This window comes from Dermacentor albipictus, chromosome 1, assembly GCF_038994185.2.
Source record: "Dermacentor albipictus isolate Rhodes 1998 colony chromosome 1, USDA_Dalb.pri_finalv2, whole genome shotgun sequence".
NCBI classification, from domain to species: domain Eukaryota; kingdom Metazoa; phylum Arthropoda; class Arachnida; order Ixodida; family Ixodidae; genus Dermacentor; species Dermacentor albipictus.
In genome coordinates, this window is record NC_091821.1 from 120,797,422 (window position 1) to 120,816,257 (window position 18,836).

The window sequence follows — 18,836 nt, forward strand, 5'->3', positions numbered from 1 at the left end:
TGCCGTGACGACAATATTGACACGCACTTGAAGCACGGGGGCGCAGGCTCGGTGTTAGCAATGTTCAAGACACCTAAAGAAGTGTCTACAAGACACCAGCCATGCAATTAACCATACGCGAAAACAGTAGGCTACTAGGTCGCCTAAAGTTGCCTTATTTTCTGCCAGCGCGATTTAGTTTGCTGACCTACAGTGCGAATGACGATGTCGAGAGACGAAGGCCGCCCACGATAAGTGGTCGAATGGGTAGAGGCAAAAGCAAATTGTGCGCAAAGTGCTAGGCACCTGAAAATGCAACTATGGACGTGCAATCATGAAGCTCGCAAAATTTCAGTACTGCAGACCACGCGCGCAGCGCGATCCGTTTAGCAATCAGCATTATCGATTTGAAGCGCTAATGACAGCAGCTTGGCCGAATGCACCACCAAACTAAAATGAATGAAAAAAAAACAGGGAACATTGAGTAAGGCAACGAAGGGGGCTAGTTGGTGAACGTTCATGGTTATATTGCGCTTAGTTTTACACTGACGATATTAAGTGAAGGACAGGACGTGGACGTACGTAGCGCAAACTACCAATTGTTTAATACTGTTAAAGAACGCGTTTATATAAAAGGAGATATGGCGTGGGGGCATATAAAAAGACATGACAAGGTGACGACATGTGATCATAGTTCGGGCAAGGCATACATCGTTCACTTGCACCCGTTCACCCTGGCAAACTCGACCTCACCTTCGATAAGCGCGATGGACGGAGTGCTTGCGCACATCTCTTTTACTTTAGCTATCGCAAGCGCCTCCCATATTTCTCGCTCCGTTTCTTCTTTTTTCTTTTTTTGATGTGCCAATGACTGTGGTGCTTTCTAGTAGCGGATTATGTGCAACAGACCCTAAATAACGGACCAAAACACGCAATTGAACCTCCGGTAACGGCAGTACAGTTCCTGGCCATGGTACGCTCAGTCGCGGAAAGGACCCCCGAGCCAGAAAAAGTGACTTGCATCCAAGAAGTTTTAGCGCGAGTGTCGAAAAAGAACCTAGTAGAAAAACCCAAGCCTGCGGGAACAAGCAGAGTGACTAGGTACCTCAAGAAAGAAAATCTAAAACAGCTTCTTTCGGACAAAACAGGCTTGTTTGTCGTAATGAACGCTCCTGAATACGAAAAATCCGCCCAAGAAGCGATCCGCAAGAATTTCGCAAAAAGCGACATTACGTACAAAGAAATTGCAAAACTAAAAACCAAAGCCGGCAAAACATGTGAAAGCATGGGCTTGACAAGATTGGCAAGGCGCGTGAAAGAGAGCAAAGAACTCACTCTGAAGCCATTTTTTCACGGTAAAAACCCACAAAGAGGGAATTCCTTTTAGCACGATTGTTGAAGACCGCGCAACCTGGCAAAGATGCATCGCGGACTATTTTCAGGCATGTTTGAACTCCTTACCTTTCGACGACCCGTTCTTGATCCGCAACTCTGATGAAGTTATTGCAACACTAAAGAGTAGCCCGCCGACGTCTTGTTTTTCAATAGACGTGACGGACCTGTTCTACAGTGCCCCAAGGCCAGCAGTGGTACAAGCTGTAGAAGAAGCCATCGACACGTTGGGCTACACCAAATTTCAGGACGTGTGAAAGTGCAGTATTTCTAGTTTTGTGAACTTGCTAAAACTGTATCTACATGGTGGGTTTATCGATTATGGTGACAGTGTGTATGAGCAGAAGGATCGTATCGCTATTGGTTCTTGTATAGCTCCCGTGCGTTCCGACTTATTTTTGAGTGTGGGAGACAGAGAACTTGCTGCCTTGTTTGAAGAAACTAACATAACTACCTGTTTCAAGTATGTTGACGATTATTTGGTGTGCATGAAATAAAATCAAACCGATCCATTTAGCGTAGAAACTGTCATCAGCATGTTCAAGAAGGTGCATGAAGGTTTAGAATTCACGTACGAGACTACTACCGAAGGTCGACTACAGTACCTTGACATAAACATTAGGCTCAGAAGCTCCCACGTCTGCTGGTGCTACAAAACTAGAGGAGAAAAAGAAATCATGAGGTATGACTCTTGCCATTCTAAAATCATAAAAAGAGGCATCGCCAAGGCTTGCATCAGTCAAGCAGTTGAAAAATCATTCCACCATTCTGTGAGGGAGAGCATCGATTTGCAAGTAAGCCGCTTAAAAAACAGTGGGTACCCGAACAGTATGGTGGTGCAAATCTGTGAAAACTTGTTGCCCGAAATCAGAACCAACGGGAAAAGGCAAAAAACACAGCAAAAAGAAAAATTGAAAAAACGCGTGGTGTTGCCTTACATGCATGGCTTGTCACATAGAATAAAAAAGACAGCCCAACGCCATGATGTTCAAGTACTGTTCTCCGCTCCGCAAAAACTAAAAGGCATGTGCAAGATGGTGAACGCAGGATCCAAAGAGGGCAATCCTAGTGCTACGGTCTGTCAGACTAAGCACGTGAAACAGTACGTGGAAGGTGCTACTTCAGTGGTTTACCAAATCCCACTAGATTGCGGGAAAGTATACATTCGGCAAACTGGACGTTGTCTAAATGATAGGTTACGGGAGCACAAATACACTCTCCAGCTTCTTACAGCACCTAGCAACTTGGCTGCACATTGCAAACAATGAAAATTTGCTCTCCGCTACTAGAAAGCACCACAGTCATTGGCACATCAAAAACAAAAACGGAGCGAGAATTATGGGAGGCGCTTGCGATAGCCAAAGAAAAAGAGGTGTGCGTAAGCACTCCGTCCATCGCGCTTATCGAAGCTCAGGTCGAGTTTGCCAGGGCGAACGGGTGCAAGTGAACGATGTATGCCTTGCCCGAACAATGATCACATGTCGTCACCTTGCCATATCTTTTTATATCTCCCCCCCCCCCGCGCCATATCTTCTTGTATATAAGCGCGTTCTTTCACAGTATTAAACAGTTGGTAGTTTGCGCTACGTACGTCCACGTCCTGTCCGTCACTTAATATCGACAGTGTAAAACTAAGCGCAATATAACCATGAAAACATGGAACGCTGTTGCAAAAAGCTATTCTAATTTGTTTCTATTTCATTTTTGCCATTAGCCCTCCCCAAGTGGTCCAATATCTTTGGGCTGCGCCCACTTCGCTTGTCTGTTACGCGACGTCACAAAACCGCGGAAACCCACCATGTCAAAGTAATATGTACCCACCAGAGATGCATTTATATGCCGAACAAAACTGAACTTTGTTTATAGACGGAGACTGCCCGTTCCAAAAGGAATACAAGATGACTACCTGTCAAGCGTTCTGGCACTGGTTGCTCAGAGCTTCCAGCCAGAACGGATTTCTTTGCCTATGAGAAATATTTTGGCGTTGAAGTATAACGTTCCAGAGCCATTTTGACACGTATTGAACATCGCTCTGCCAACTCGTCTTCACTGAGCATCCGTTTTAGTGCGTAAATTTAATTTTCGGTTGCAGGCCATCGCGATTTTCCACCAGCCACAGCAAGCTAAGGAAAGGGAAGCGGACCAGTTGCAGACGCCGGCACCACTCTCCTCACCCGGTTATGTACTATCACAGTGCTAACCTCCTACCACCGAATCCCCTATCTACTTTTGTGCGCTCCTCGCCTCTTGTCAAACAATTAGATAATAAGAACCTGTCAAGGTGGCCAATACTATTTGCTTTAAACGCAAAAAGTGACCTCCTATGAACTAAGAAAGCGTTTAATTGGGCAGTTCAAACGCCTCCACGAGTAACCACACGATGCTCGTTTTGGTGGTTAGGCAAGTATGACGTCAGGAGATTGGAATGAACTCAAAATGGATAGTTTTACGTTATACGGCCCTAGGTGTAACAACTGTATAAAGCCAAGGAAAGCTGGAAATGTCTTATTTTATATGTGTATCTAAATAATAATTTGCAGACACCTTCATATATAATTTCCGCAAAACGTTTTCTAAATGTAAGTTGACAACGTTTTGCAGACGGTGACATAAAACGCTTTAAAGAGACCTTTTTAACTCATCTGTTGCCATACTTCTTCCAGTTGCACAAAGGAAACGTTTTGTGGACGTCTTGAATCATTGTAGCCATCGTAGCCCACTTCGGCTAATCCAAGGCATATATAAAAAGCCTTGTGTACAGTGGGTATGTTCGTTATGCATATAAAACGCAAGAGTAGTCCCAAAAGTGAACCCTGAGGCACAGCTGACCATACGGCAACGTCACTTGACGCAACACAATTCAACGCAACCCTTTTGCATCTCGTGGTCAAGTATTTGCCCACCCATATATTAACACCTTTGTTTATATTATACCATCGTAATTTTTTAAGTAGTACTGAATGAGCAACAACATCAAAACTTTTTTTAATCTAAGAATAAACAGTCAATTGAGTAACCTTTATTCAGGGCACCTGGTAAATTATGCACGAACTCTGTATGCTGTATTACGCGAGAACAACCGACTACGAAAACCATGTTGTTGAGGGTTCAGTAATAAAAACTGGTCTAAATCGCGCATGATTTTGCTAACTATAACATGTTCAAAAATTCTGCAAGAGAATGGATGGTATCTGACGACCTAGTTATTTGTTCACAAACACCACATCTCCCATATTTAAGTGATCTGGCACTGCGCTTTCTTCCAAAACATCGTAAAAATATTATTCAGGTACCTTGCCAAGATTAAGAGTAGTAGCGTGCATGACAAACAGTCCGACCCCGCTCTTTACAAGAGTTCGATCTTTGAAACAGTGCTTTTATACTCCGCTGATGAAATGGGACGTCGTTCATTGGCTGTCCGCTCACGCGAGGGAGTTCAACAACAGTGTTTCTGTTACTCAGAAACACCGCGATAAAGTAAGTGTTAAAACAAAGAGCTTTGTCAAGGTCTTCGAGAACGACTTTTTTATCTATAAGAAGTATTTGTCACTGGGTACACGTTAATTGCGTGTTCACTATCATGATTGGCCAGCGCATATTCTTATAATCGCCCTAGCCTATGAACTGCTCTCCTTAATTCGATCCCGGCTTCTATATGGTGCACTTGCACACGAAGTGCTAAATAAATCATGCTGTTTACCATATTAAATGGAGGTCAAAAGAAGAATGATTAGTATTTCAAGGAATTCGCGGCATTAATTCGAACGTGCAATATTCTTAGTAACTTTCAGCTTCTAATCGTATGAAGTTCAATAAAAATTGTTGTTGGATGAGTTGGTTCATACTGAGAGGAAATAAGTGTAAAGCGCAATATTCAACACATGTAATAAGAGACAGGGACCAGCGCTAACTTTCAGATAATTTTATTCCTCGTCGCTCGTCAATATATTCGCTTAATCGTACATGCGCCAAACCATTTGATCACATTGTCACAAACAGATTATAGCAAGTCACACAAAAAAACTTCTCACTATCCACTAGAGAAATTGATGTCACTTACGCGTCCATTCCCTCTTAGAGATATAGAGAATGCTTCCACCAGTTCGCGGGCTCGGTTTTTCTTCAAAATCTCGGTTTATTGGAAATCCGGAACGCACATACAAACTTTACAAGCACAGGCAAATGTGCATTCACTTTATTTATAATAGAAAGCTGGTCTTCCCTTGCACGTTCGTTTACACACCGTGCAGTGTGCCCTACATATGACTTTCGACAAGGTAGCGGAATCTCGTAGGCAGCGCCAACGGCACATTTCACATGCTCCCGAACGGGTTTTTCTGCTCAGCCTTCGAGTTATAGCTTTTCTGAAGTGATTCTGGAGGAGAACCCAGCCATCATGCGCGGGGCGGACAAAAACGATGAGCACATTGTGCATGCTGGCTATCTTTTTCAGGTTGTGGGATAAGCGTTGCATTTACGGCAACACTTCTGGACGACTCCTACTTAGCGGCCCGGTGTTCACGCTGCAATGGGCTGCTTTTGTTTCACGCACAATAACCTCTGCAATTGCCGTTACGACCACTCAAGGGTGACCAGCATTAACCAATCGCCGTATCTGATTGTCAAAACTGCTCTGCATTGCTGCAAACTGTTCTGTTGATGTAGAAGATTTATTCCATCTAGTTCCACATAGGCAGTTATTCACTTCCGTTCGTGACTGCATTGAAGTCAGCGGGGTTATTTCGTTTTAGAATTCTGCGGGCCTGTTTGTCGATAATTTAATGATTTTACTAGAATTTTTTCTTGCTTTCATCTTTGTTTCTTTTGAGAATGGATTTTATCTGCAGAAACAGGGCATCTACATTCGTCTTGTGTTGCGCCTATTTTGTGCAATATCTTCCTAGCGAACGCTGACCGTTGTTTGAATGCCGTCCTTGACGAGATTATTGTTTTTAAAGTTTTAGGCACGTGGATGATTTTTTTAATATCTCTCTTTTTTATTATCTCTTATTCCCCTTACGCACTTATCCCCAGCACAGGGTAGCCAGCCAATCTTATAACTGGCTAACCTCCCTGTCTTTCCGCCTAGTTCTCCTCCTCCTTTTAAAAGGATTCCCCATTCGCCTTAGACAAGTATGTTGTTTCGGCAATGTGGGAAAAGCTTGTCCTTCACACATGAGTTACCGTCTGACGACTCACTGCAGTTTTTAGATTTATGCTTGTTTTTAACTGATCATATATGTTGAGCGTATAGCCCCACAGCACAAGAGGCGCTGTTACCATATGATTATGTACAGTCCAAGTTAGTAAAGAAGAGGATCGCTAAACTTTGCCTGGGATCGGCCCTGATTGAACCGTGCCCGCGTGCAATGCAGAGCAGTTTTATTGGTCAGACACGGCGATAAGTTAATGCCAATTATCTATGTGCGGTCGTAACGGCAATTGCAGACGTTCTTGTGCAGGAAAGAAGAGCAGCCCGTCCCAGGGTGAACACCGGGCCGTAAACTAGGAGCCGTGCAGAAGTGTTGCCGAAGATGCATCGCTTATCCCACAACCTGAAAAAGATAGCGATCAGACACAATGTGCCGATCGTTTTCTTTTTTTTAATTGTAAACTTGACTTACACCACGTACATAGACAAAGGGACCGAAAGAATGACGAAGACAAGCGCTGACTTCCACTTGAATTTTTATTTTGAATAGCAATCATATATAACCAAGACACCAAGACAAAAACGTCCCCACCGGGCGAGAGGGGTTTCAAGGTGTCCATTGTGCAGAAGGCGGCTGTATTTTGTTTTTTGAAAACACCAGTATCTTGGCTATAGGTATCCTAATGAAAACACTAGACTTATCATGGAAGCAGCAGCGATCGCTGATGGCGACTTGGTTAGTAAGCTGTCAATTACATTAGGAGATAAAGAACTTGCTTTCTTAATATCGCACATGCGTTCCCATTCGTCTTAAGGAGGCGGTGATGGTTTGTTTGAAGTTGGAATGCGTGCTCATACTGGCTTCGTGTTTTGGAGGGAGCATTTTTGCCTTGGCGTCTTGGTTATACAGGTTGTCCCACATAACTTGAGCCAATGTTTTAAAAATGAAAGGCACTCCGGACGCTACTTGAACCGGGTGCATAATGTTGGCACTGGCCTATATTTACTCAGGCTATTTCTTTATTTCCCCCTTAACTAACGTATTAGTTACATTTAACTATTCAACTTTTTAAGTATTAGCAGCAAAGGTCAAGTGTGATACACAAAGTTGTAGAGTACCTTGAGAAACTTCTGAATGAATTGTTTCCAACAGGTGATATCTCACGTGGTCCTTTATTCCGTGTTGCAAAGAAAGCCCTCGAAATATGACAAAAATACCACATGACGGGGCGCTTGTGCACTGTTATTGTGCTGCTCTCAAGCAGCAGTTTGATTCTGCTTGAAAACAGGAAAGGGCGAGGCGCGTGGGAACGATGGAAGGTGATGACGGCTGCTACAATGTTGTCTTTGTGCACAAATGATCTTGTAGTAGTTTTCGAATTGAATGATGATGTTACAACTTGAAACCTTAGGGCTCGAATAACAGCGGATAAATCATGCTGGAACAAAACTAACTAATAGTAAAAAAAACCTTGGCTATATTCAAGGAATATTGCGCATGTCGTCTTCAGACGATGACTCTTTTCCCACTGACCCCGCCTGCTCTCCTTTTCACACTTGCTGTCTACCAGACGTTCTTCTTTGATCTCGCACCCCGCACGTGCTCATCACCTCGTGGTCGCAGTATCGGGTGGCCACGTTTGGCTTCACACTTGTGCACTGTGACCGGTGACTGGCGCATCAGTCCCTGAGAGAGTGCGCCTGCAGGCTGTTCCAGTTTACCGGATAGATCCTATATATATCTTATGTATCTCGTTTAAACCAATCCCAGCGAACTGCAATATATCCAGTGCTCATCAGGAGCCCGTATCCCTGCGTCTTCTCCACAGCAACGCTATTTGGCTGTGACCAACGTTGAGCAGCAGATATGGCTTACTCCAATGAGGAAAGAGTGGATATCGTTTTGGCTCTAGGTGCGTCAAGTGGACATAGAAGGCGCGCAGTTGAGCTATTTCGACGCTGGCATCCAGGTACGCGTCCGAGCTCAATGATGATTGTGCGTGCATATGAAATGCTGAGACAGACTGGGGCTTTTACGAAGAAACGACATAAATCTTCAATCCTGGGCGAGGATGTGGGGACAGATATTCCGTCAAAGTTTTCTTCAGACCCACAAGCAAGTGTTAGTAGTGTGGTTGCTGAAGCTGCAGTGTCAAAGTCTTCAGTTTGCAGAGTACTTAAGAAAAAGCAACTTCATCCGTTCCACGTGCAGCTGCACCAGATGTTGTAGCCCTGTGATATCCTAAATCCAAATTACTTTGCAAACTGAATTATAATCAAGACGGAAGGGGACTCAGGCTTTGCCAACAAAATACTGTGGACCGATGAAGCTACCTTCTCACGTAACGCCCAAGTGAACACCCACAACGCTCACTATTGGAGCGAGGGAAACCGTCACTGGGTTTTGAAGACACATCACCAATATCAGTGGTCGGTTAATGTGTGGCGTGGAATTTGCGGTGGCCCTATCATTGACCCCGTGTTTTTTTTTTTTATAACACGCTTACAGGCGAAATATACGTCAACCACATCCTTGATGGGGCGCCTGAGGATTTTCTTTGCGAAATTCCATTGGCGAGGAATAAAGTTAGTTAAAAGTTAGCGCTGGTCCAGGTCTCTTACTACGTCCTTGTGTTGAATTTTGCGCATTACATTTGTTTCCTAACAGTAATCGTATGGAGCCGCTTTTAAATAGTCAAGCAGCACCGAAGTCTACACACAATACGCTGTGCAAATCAAGTGTGTCGTATACGCACACTTGCCGTATATGACCACATTTCAACGTGTTGGAGTGTAGGTGCTGCTTTGATCCCGACGCCAATATGTTGCGGTGCACTTGCTCAAGCTGTGCGTTGTGCAAGACTGAATCGCGGGCATTCCTGAACAGGAGAGCGCGCTTTGTGCAAGCTGGGGCTGCATAAAGGCGCTGCGCTGTCGCTATCACGTCAACTTTGCAACCAAAAAATGACAAACTGAAATTAAACATCTGTCAAGCACAGGACACGTCTTTTCAAAAGTTTGTCGTGTCCAGCCGACGTCCCTTGGTGAAGTGGCGTAATAGGGAACTGCGCTGTCATTGTCCAGGAGTTCCATTCGCTAAATTTCTTGGGCCCATCTCACAAAGGTGCTCGTTCGTAAATGTTTTTTGTCGTTGGTTGGCTGCCTTCACCTATAACATGTCCAGCCTCAAGATTACCTACAATTTGTTCTTACGAAAAATTATAGCGTAAGAATTTTTTATGAATGTGGGCCCTCGGTCGTAAGTGCCGTTTGCAATTGGCATGTCGGCTGCGCTAATATTATGTCCGTTGTCACGATTGGCTGGTACCTGCTCTTACGAACAATTCTAGTGTACAAACTTTGTTTTGCAAGGATGGGGTCGAATTCACAAGGCTTCTCGTTCATAATTGCTCTTTACTATTGGCCGACCGCCTTCGTAATAATAATAATAATAATAATAATAATAATAATAATAATAATAATAATACCTTTATTGCCAATAATCAAATCAGTGCAAGAAGATAGTACAGAAGTACAGTACAGAATCAGTACAGAAGAATAGACATTTGGGCGTTTTGGTACTGGTTGAACATCTTGAAGATTATAAGATTATAATAAGATCAAGATTATAATAATGTATCCAGCATAGAATTTTGCTGGACTTTTCTTGTATTAACAAGTTTGGCTGTTTAGCGTCTTAATTTTGGCGTCTCAATTTTGTGAATACAGTCCAGGGGTCCTGAACATTAACACTTCATCTCGTAACAAACCTTTCAAGCTTGGCTTTCAAGTTATTTGCTTATATATGGGCTAAATCTTATCACACGTGTGGAACTGTTGACTAATTCCTTAAAGTCTGAGTTCATTGAGACCGAACCTCATCTCAGTTTCAGGCATTAAACTTTGATCATTTTTTATGCGAAGCATATTACGAGGGCTCAACCCAGCTCCTCAGGCGCGGCGGTGACCATGAAATCACGTGACACCGTGACGTCACGACAGAGGAGAAGTGGCTTTGGCTCAACTCTTGCAAGACGGGCTGGGTGGGAATCGAACCAGGGTCTCCGGAGTGTGGGACGGAGACGCTACCACTGAGCCACGAGCACAACGCTTCAAAGCGGTACAAAAGCGCCTCTAGTGAATGCGGTGTTGCCTTAGAAACGCGCTGTTTCTAAGGCGTGCGTCTCTTGCTCAGGCGCACATTTCGTTGCCGCGCCGAACGCTGCTTTGCTCGACGCTCACCGCGTCCAATGCGGGGCGCGTAGTCGCTGCCCTGTAGCCCATTGTCTTACACCCCTTGGCGGGTCGACGGGAACGCTGTCGCGTTCCACTCTTGAAGGCGAAGAAGTAATGCATGAGTTGTTTCTTCGTCTAGCCGAACCAAATATAGCCAAGCAACAGCAGTTCACCAGGCTAAACAGTGGTTCAACAACTAAAATAAAGGCTAGTATGCTTCGCATCCTGGGCTTAACCTTACCTAAGCCACAGCCATTTTTTCTAAACTTCTTAAACGAGATGATGTGGAAATGTACTAGCTAATTATGCTAACGTGGCAAATGTCATATGAAACGAAAGCAATAACAGCAGACTGCAATTCAAGATAACAGCTTCAAGTTGTTGAAACGATGCTTCGTACGCACCGTCATCGGCTCGTATTCACAAAAATATCTTACGCTAAAATTGTTCGCAAGCGCAAAGTCCAGCTAATCCTAAGGCTGGCATAATATAAGCGAAGGCAGCCGGCCATTGCCAAAAAAAAAACTGTTCGGAATGAAAAGCGTTGTGAATTCGGACCTTCATTTTTAGTTATTTGAAGGGGTTGGAGTATATAAAAGGGATCTTCATGGCAAAAACTTGCTCAGAAATCGAATTACAATGTGACCTGAAGGATCCTTTAGTTTAGGTGCGCTAAATGCTCATGGCCTTGCTGCCAGAAAGACAACTGTATTAGAGCCAGAATTCACAAAGCTTTTCGTTCGTAAGTGCTCCTTGCCATTGGCTGGCCGCCTTCGCTGATAATATGTGTAGCATCAGGATTGGCTGAAATTTCCTCTTGGGAACAGTTCTCGTGTAAGAACTTTTCATTAATTGGGGCCCAGTTGTTCACAGAAAGCGACTTTGTTATAATCGCTACATACACGACATGAAAATAAAATAGGAAATTTAGATTGGGAGTATGGTGTGCAGCTACAGGTTGTGTGCTGCTTTATTGCTTTCGCCATAAATGCAATACATTCTCGACGTTAGAAGCACAAGCTGTGACGCTGACACCTCATGCTGTGGCATTGTCTGCCACTTTTGCCTTTTTATCAGTGTATTAGCTAGTCAATCGAACACTTCATAACAAAAGCGTATTTCTCCCGTACTATTAGCGCCCGAAATCTTTTTGTCAGCCAACTGTCTCACTGTTTGGTAACAACGCCTTGTCGGCGGATTACAAATACAGAGCCTACAAAGGTGCGAGTTTCTCGCCCTGAATGCAGAAATGAATATATTCGTCTTCGAATGCAAGTGAAGGGCTGGAAGGCGTAAACTTCCTTGAATCTTTGTGTTCTCCGGCTTTACGTTTACACCAATTTATTAGATATGTGTCAAGATTAAGAAGTACAGCCAATGTCGTCCAGTGACCCTTGACTGCTCAATTTTAACTTAATATGCCAAGCTCATACGGTGAATAATTTCGTACAATATTTATGATAAATTAACGCAAGCTTCTGTGATATCTCATTAAAAAAATACGTCTTACCAAAGCTATGAATGCAATAATAATGATCCGAAAGCAACGGCTAGATGATCCTGGAGAGGGAAGTGAGAAGCATTATTTCTATAACACGAACTTCGAAACCAGGAATAAAACTTGCGGAATGATTTCAAGATGTCAAAACAAAATGACGAGTTCGAAGAGATCTTTTCTCTTAATGAAACGCTTCAGCAAACAGGTGCTTAAGGTTTAACTGATCGGTAGTGGGAGCGTGAGCTAGACTTTTCTTGACCGGAGAAATACCAATGAACATATGTAACTCCAGCGTAAAATAACGAAGAATGTGAGCTTGTAAGAATAACTTACGTGGAGCAGAACAGAAAGGTACTGTCACCAAGGGCCAAAGTCAAATAGGTCGAGTGCTTGAATTGTGCAGAAACATTACTTAGAACCCAGACGAAGTTGGCCTGAGCTCCGAGTTGGCCTGATCTACTCCGAGCTTTTCGTTTCTGTGCTGCGAATCGCGAGCGACGGCCGGAAGGACTGAACGAGAGAGTATGTCTCCTTGGTTTTACACTGGCCGCTTTGACCGTGATTCCACGTATATAATGGTGAAAGAAAAGCGAACCCTAATTTCAGCGACTCTGGTAATATGAGCCATTGTACTTAAGCAACACAAGATATAGCCAAGAAGAGAGTTGACAGGCATTGATCAGCACTGATTCATCTGTTTAGCTTTTCTATCTCCCCATCATTTCAGAGTCTTGCTAGTAGTACAGCAATCTGAACTTCCATTTGACGCATCGTGTGTGAAGTGAGTCAAAAATAGCATACAATAAACACGAGAACGTGCTTAATTATTAATCAGCACTTAAGTTTATCTACAATGCGTTTCGAGACAATTCAGTACATGCCACACGCCGTCCGAAGATTACTCACTTTCGCGTGCATTTTCTTTTCTAGCGCAAAACAAAAATATAGCAATAATATGTCAGTGTTATTGGGGCTCCAAACAACTGAACATTATGAACCGACGAATTTACGCTTGAATCAGCCATGTAATGTATTTGGCCGCTGTTCACTTTACGGACTGTTGCTTTCAAAGACAGCGAGCTCTCCTTTGTGAACTTAGGTCATCCAAACATCAATAGTTCAAAGATTAAGATTGGTTAACCGCTACATTTTAGGCAAAATGTAGAAGTATCTTCACTTGCCCAAGATGACTGCTAGCATAGCAAAATGCTTATTTACGCACACGGCATAATTAGGTTTTATAAAAGCTCTGCTGCTATTACGGGGGAGGATTTGAGCACCAGAACAGACAGGGAAAGAGTAAGACAGAAGGAAAGCCAGGGGACTTAGCCAGGTTGCACCTTCTTCGTTGTCCTTCACTGGGAAACGGGTAACGAAAGCATAATGGAAAGGGTGGTAGAAGTGATGCGCGCGCATTGGGCATTAAAAAACGGACTCAGAGTCCCATCATCCTTAAGAGAGCAGCGGCTTTAGTGGCTTTCTGTGCGCATGACGGTAGAATCCATGGTCCGGCTATCACTTTTGTGAGCACTCTGTCTCTGGTCATCGCGGCAGTTGCGTAGTATGTGTTGTAGGGTCTGTTCACAGCCACAGAAGTTCCAGGAGACACTGTCCATCATGGCTGTAAGAGAACTCAGTAGGGGTTTGTAAACGCGATGCTCAGCTACAAGCAACCCAGAAAAGTTACGTCGCACTACAACAGGCGACACTCAAAGGCGCAATAAAGGGTCGAGGGAGTGCAGTCGCGAGTCGGAAAATTCTGCTTGATTTCACTGTCCTAATGTAAGCTACGAAAGAAAAATTTGAAGCAACAACCGTCGATTTTTTACAGCCTTAAGTTCAGCGAAAGAGAAATGTTAACTTCACGAATAACCGACACTGCCTCGTCAACTATTAGCAGGTTGCACAAATATTCTTTGTTAGGATAAAATGTTTTTCTTGCCATCGGCGCATCCCTGCCTCTTTGTATACTATATGTTTTATTCACATTTCGTTCGTACTTGTGTGCAACGAAATCACAAATCATTAATTACAGCGCTTCGCAGATACCAAGGCTATTGTTAAGTAAAGAAATGCCGCAATTAAAAATTAATCAAGCACTTTAACTAACAGATCCTTCAACTAAAGAGGAATTGCAAGGCTGCAGAGAAAGAAGAAAGGGGGTTAACCAAGGGGCCAGATTTTTTTATTAGTCATATCATATGCAGCCAACAAACACTGGCCCCAAGGGCAACATAGGGAAAATTACTTGTCTTAATAAATGAAATATAGAAACGATAAATTAGCGTAAATGAAAGAAACAATTCCACAGTGGAATCGTTCCCACCTGCGGCAAGTTGTTTTTCATCCACTTTTATTTCCATTCATTTATCGTTTCTTTATTTCATTTATTAAGCACAAGTAATTTCCCCTATGTTGTCATTGGTGTCACTGTTTGTTGGCTTCTTATGATAAGGCTGCAGAGCCGACATTCATGAGAGGTAAAAGTTGACACACGCGTCTTTCACGCTCTACCCACACCTCGGCAGTAACCTCAACAGAAACATAACTGAACCCTCAAACCTAAGATTACGCGTCCCCCTAGGCTCCCAGGGAAAATTTAATCGCACACTATCATATCTTTGCTAATGGCATCACTTTAAGGCAGCATAATAAACGTAATGTAACGTGACGAAGCAATGCGTTGCGACTATGGTCAAGACGGAAAGAAGACACAGGACACACAAAAAAACGTAGACTAACTTGTCTGGTTGCGCCATTGCCTGCGCAAACTCACGCTCACGTGCAAAGGAGCGTTCACTAAAGCAGTCAAAGCCGCTGCATGCGTTTAGTTGTCGTTGTGAAGCGTTAGGAGACCTCTGCGTGCATGAGTTCCGAGGCCAATACTCAAGAATATTTTCTAAGTGACTTGCCCTTATTTTCTTTTACTGTATTTTTCATTTCTAATTGCTTCTACCCTTAGGACTTGCAAACAAATCCACACGTTCCAAGTTACCTCTCTGGCTTTCATAAGGCAACGAATGTACAATGGCTTTCTGCATCTGCTTCTCGAAAGCGTAATCGACACCTTCGTTGCCGATAATGCCGCAATTGCTCAGTATTCACTGAAGATGACTTTGTGTCCTTTACATGCTACCAGCGAAACGACGTCACAAACCACACTGAGAAAGATATAAACGATGCGCTTGAATTATGCATCACATATTAATATTCAGGACGAAAATGTAAACGGAAATGCGTAGCAAGGCAAAAATAAGAAAACAAGATATACGCCTGAACGTATAGAGGGGAACAGCACACACAACCACATATGGATACCCCCGTGATCTATAAAAAAGCGGGAGCTCCTTGTCAGTAAAGTTTACTAGCGCCATGCCAACAGCAAGTTACCCTTACATGTTATCTCTGTGGCTTAGATTATCTCAGGAAAAGCTTGAATCGCGCCAATACAATGAACCCCTGGAGCCTTCTCTCAGTCAGATGATGGACATTATAGTCTCTGCAATCTAGATGACGAATTGCTTGTGCGATCTGCTCCGCAGGGCGAATAACCAAAAATTAAGTGTTAGCTTCGAATCTGACAAAATGCATCCTTTTATGGAGTTCTGTCATCAATTATTTCAGCCGGATCATGAAAGCAACAATCTCTGCATTTGTCAGTGTTTCAAGGTGAAACGTAAACCCCGAATTCAGTGGTTCAATCACCACTGCTAAGGCAGATTTCTCATGACCGAGCCATGAGTGTAGACGTCGTGCATGCTGAAGAAAAAAAGTAACCGATTACAATAACAGTTACTTCATTCCAAAATGTAATTGGTTTCAGCTACCACTTACTGCCCCACGAAAGTAAGATTGAGGAATTACTCAAAAATAATCGACGACTTCTACGTCGCTTTCCTCCAAACTTACCAATTATTAATATTGCACAGTTACAGTAAATAGAACGGGCTGGCCTCGCACTTTCAGTGCCTCCTCTGCAGCCTTTCACACGTTATGTATATTCAATAATAATTGCATTTCAATATTTTTGTTGGAAGTCAGCAGTGGCACTGAAAACTCGCACGATGTGCGCACTGTAGGGAAGGACGGTGCTCTAGCGTGCGATCTTGTATGCGTTCCAAAATCGAACGGAGGCGGTCCGTTCTTTACGTCGCGAAAGAGGTGGTCCATTCCGTAGCGTTCGTCCGATAGCAGACGACATGGACTGATTGACAGCAGATATCACGTCACAGTTGACGTCATGGCGGTCGTCATGGTTCAAATTGATCAATCGTGTGCGGCTCGGTGGAACGGACCGCCTACGTTCTATTTTGGAACGCGTACAAGATCGCACCCCTAATGTACGAACACCATGCGTTACGAACACCATTAGGTTCACAAAATGCCGCGATGCTCGCTTTTGGATTTTATATGAAGCCCAGTGCTTGATTGTTGCTGGGGCTCGAGTAGATGCTCTCGGAAGGAGAGCCAGTAAAAGGGTGAAAAAATCATCCGTATGTGATTTCCTGGCATTAACGTCCGAAGCGGCCGTCACTATGGAGACATACCCGCGCCAGTTCAATTCAACTGCCAGCAGTTGGTGGAGCGTTATACTATAAAGAAACAAATACATACCACCCAAATCTGACTGTCTGAGGATTCTGAAGTTCTACTCCAACGGCTGCTGCGTGTGGTGCAACCGCACGCTCTATCTTGAAAGCGATCTGCACTGTGGACAAAGTGCGCCGAGTTCTGGCATCTTCGTCAGCGCTGTGCTTTCGACCCTTAGTTCCCGTTAAAGCGAGAGGCGGCAGCAAGATCAGTTCGCTCGCTGCTGCTGCCGCGCTTCCTCATTCCAACGTTTAAACAGCGAGTTTCCGCGGTCGTCGAGTCCGTACTATCCTTACTTGGTATAGCTGTGACAACAATTAAAGCTGACGCCGACCGCGTAAGTTTATAAAAGTAAGACGTTTTGGCTCCCGCGCGGGAGTCTTCTCCATAATGAAGGTGAAGGCGAAAATGGTCCGGTTATGTTTGCTTTAACATGTGACGTAAGCAACATCCGCACACATGGGGAAAGCTGCCGTCATTGTGATTGAGCGTGTGCTTGGTGTTCTGGATTCTACTGTCTAGTAATTTGCTATCGCAATCAATGCTTCGCCTTTCGGGCGATACTGTAACTTTTTCTTTTACTTCTGTCGTAACGAAATTACGGTCCATCATGCGTCCTCCAGCAAACCGTGCCGAGGCCTTCGTGGAAATGAAATGCGCGGTCATCAGAGCTTGCCTCCAGATAAAAGAAGGCTCGCATTGAGCCTTTGTACAAAAGCAGCGCACTATACGGCTCGCCCGTGACTCATAAAAACTCATAAACACGACCGCGCTTTACGAGCACCCTACAATTAAGGAGGTTAGCAACAAGTATCTCCGAATAACAATACATCACGACATAATTCGCGCATAGAAATCGTTCCTAGCCCAGTAGTGCTTTACAGCACGTTTTCTTTTCATCATCATCATCAGCAGCAGCAGCAGCAGCAGCAGCAGCAACAGCCTGTTTGATGTCCACTGAAGAACGAAGCAGGGTTTGGGTGCGGGCTAGTTGGTATTCCATTGTTTCAAACATCACTTACAGCGCGTACATAGACAGGGACCAAAAGAACGACGAAGACAAGCGCTGACTTCCAACTGGCTCTTACTTTTATTTTTCAGTAACACTCATATATACCGAGACACCGCAACAAAAGCGCCCCCCACCCCAAAGCATAAAACCGACACGAATATGCATTCAAAGAAACCATGACCGATGCCTTAAGATGAACGAAAGCGCATGGGCGACCTCAAAAAGAACAAGTTCTTTATCTGTTAATGCAATTGACGGCTTACTAACCGAGTCACCTTCAGCAATCGCTGCAGCTTCAATGATAAGTCTAGTGTATTCATTAGGATGCCTAGCTAAGACAGTGCTTTTTTTTTAACGGTATACAGCAGCATTGTGCGCAATGGACACCTAGAAACCCTTCCCGCCCTTTTCGTACTTTATTGCTGTGTTCTTGCAACCTAAGATTGAGACATCTACCTGTCTGCCCTATATAAGACAACATCTTTAGAACAAACTGTATACTTTTTTTCTGTGATTGATACTGCAAGACCTACGTTTTTTTGTGTGTGTTTAACGTGCCAAAACCACTTTCTGATTATGAGGCACGCCGTAGTGGAGGACTCCGGAAATTTCGACCGCCTGGGGTTCTTTAACGTGCACCTAAATCTAAGCACACGGGTCTTTTCGCATTTCGCCCCCATCGAAATGCGGCCGCCGTGGCCGGGATTCGATCCCGCGACTTCGTGCTCAGCAGCCCAACACCATAGCCACTGAGCAACCACGGCGGGTACAAGACCTACGTTGCAACAGGATTAGTTCTGACACAAAGCTGGGCAATGTTTTGGGGCAGCAGCGAAAACTGCATTGATACCTGCTCTTTTACCACTTTTTTAAATTTGTGGGAGATCCCATGAACGTACGGGGATAACAGCTGTTTTGTTTCTTCGATCATATACCTGAGGCTCAATGCTGTGAGGATCGGTGCTTAACTTACCACG

At 44.0% G+C, this 18,836-nt stretch overlaps 1 protein-coding gene across 7 annotated transcripts in view; it reads left to right on the forward strand.

Moving 5' to 3' along the window:
• The window catches only part of LOC135904829 (uncharacterized), an 809,532-nt gene that overhangs the window by 32,208 nt on the left and 758,488 nt on the right, over nt 1–18,836 (forward strand). Inside the window, exon 2 of one of the 7 annotated variants that reach the window (XM_070525263.1) lies at nt 3,464–3,553. The exons of the other annotated variants lie outside the window; for them this stretch is intronic. The gene's annotated coding sequence lies outside the window, so the exon portion shown is untranslated. The remainder of the gene's footprint in view (nt 1–3,463; nt 3,554–18,836) is intronic. 7 annotated transcript variants of the gene reach the window in all.